Source organism: Corvus brachyrhynchos, unplaced genomic scaffold (assembly GCF_000691975.1).
Source record: "Corvus brachyrhynchos isolate BGI_N302 unplaced genomic scaffold, ASM69197v1 scaffold215, whole genome shotgun sequence".
In the NCBI taxonomy this organism is placed as follows: domain Eukaryota; kingdom Metazoa; phylum Chordata; class Aves; order Passeriformes; family Corvidae; genus Corvus; species Corvus brachyrhynchos.
In genome coordinates this window covers 687,328-688,918 of record NW_008237887.1, presented here as the reverse complement: position 1 = coordinate 688,918, position 1,591 = coordinate 687,328, and the positions used below count along the sequence as shown (strand labels likewise).

The window sequence follows — 1,591 nt, the reverse complement described above, 5'->3', positions numbered from 1 at the left end:
CCCTATCAACTTGCTAAGAAGAGCATGATGCTGCCTCCCATCCCTTTTCCGCTGCACGCACAGCACAAAAATCGGGGAAGCAGCGAGATTTCAGTGGCATTGAAGTGTTTGGGTACCAAACCCCACCGAGACCTTGCTAAGTCCCCTCTTGTGCTGCCTCTTTAAGAGCTCAAGCTCTGCCTGCGCGGGGATGGGCAGGAAGAGCTCAGGAGCCAGCCTGGCGTGGCACGGATGGGATGTGGCTGTGATGGGATGTGGCCGTGGGCTTTGCTGATGGATGCCGGGACAGGACGCGGCTCACTGCCAGAGCTCTCTGGGATCTCACTGCCAGAGCTCTCCGGGATCTCACTGCCAGAGCTCTCCGGGATCTCACTGCCAGAGCTCTCCGGGATCTCACTGCCAGAGCTCTCCGGGATCTCACTGCCAGAGCTCTCCGGGATCTCACTGCCAGAGCTCTCCGGGATCTCACTGCCAGAGCTCTCCGGGATCTCACTGCCAGAGCTCTCCGGGATCTCACTGCCAGAGCTCTCCGGGATCTCACTGCCAGAGCTCTCCGGGATCTCACTGCCAGAGCTGTCCGGGATCTCACTGCCAGCACTGCCAGCTCTCCGGGATCTCACTGCCAGAGCTCTCCAGGATCTCACTGACAGCTCTCCAGGATCTCACTGACAGCTCTGTGGGATCTCACTGACAGCTTTCTGGGATCTCACTGACAGCTCTCTAGGATCTCACTGCCAGAGCTCTCTGGGTTCTCACTGCTGGAGCTCCCTGGATCTCGCTGCTGGAGCTCTCTAGAGCTCACTGCCAGGTAGGACCGAGCACGCAGAACAAAAGGCTTCGCCCCACGAGTGGAGGACAGTGGAGTTGGGAAGGATGGGGTGATGCCGGGGAAGTTCCAGGTGCTATGACTGGCAGAGCTTTTCCCTTTGAACCTTTTCAGAGCTGTCCGGTTTCCCAGCTGGCTCAATGAAGTGTTTCTGCTGTTGGGATGTTCACCTCCTGCATTTTAATTGCATGGTGAATAGAGAAGAGGCTGCAGAGGAGAAACACGCTCCTGTAAAGCTCCCTGCCATCACATCCCTGCATGCTTGGAGGGGTTTTATAGATTCCTTGCTCCAAAAAGCTGAAAGAAATGCTCAAATTTGATGTGGTTTCTTGCCCTTCTGTAATCTTGCTTGACGCTTTTTCCTTGGCTTTTTTAATGCACAGTTTTGGTACAAGCAGGGACACGTGTGGGGATTATATAACCCTGGGGAAGCCGGTGGGAGACTGGCTCCGTTTCTGGGCAGGGATGAAAATCAGGAGTTCTGGAATGGTTTGGTGTGAGGTGTTTGCATAGGCGCCCGTGGGTACCGTGGGTGTTCTTACTCCTGGGAAACAGCACTTCCTTGGAGCTGTGAGCTGGAAGGGGAGGAGAGGCCAGCGATGCTTGGGGTAAAATGGTTGCTAGTTGTTGAAATGAGCTTAGGTGAGAAGCACCATTCGAGGGAAAATGAATCCATTTTGGGAGAAAATGGAATAATGTTCTTTCTTTCTGCCTCCAATCTCGGTGGAGCAGAGAAACCTGTACAAATTACTGCTGAAGGGCTGA

At 54.5% G+C, this 1,591-nt stretch overlaps 1 protein-coding gene across 2 annotated transcripts in view; it reads left to right on the top strand.

Annotated features, from left to right (window-relative positions):
- Positions 1–486: 486 nt before the first annotated feature.
- The window catches only part of EIF4G3 (eukaryotic translation initiation factor 4 gamma 3), a 104,629-nt gene continuing 103,524 nt past the window's right edge, over positions 487–1,591 (top strand). Inside the window, exon 1 of one of the 2 annotated variants that reach the window (XM_017732718.1) lies at positions 487–808. The gene's annotated coding sequence lies outside the window, so the exon portion shown is untranslated. The remainder of the gene's footprint in view (positions 809–1,591) is intronic. The other variant, XM_017732730.1, reaches the window with a different exon arrangement.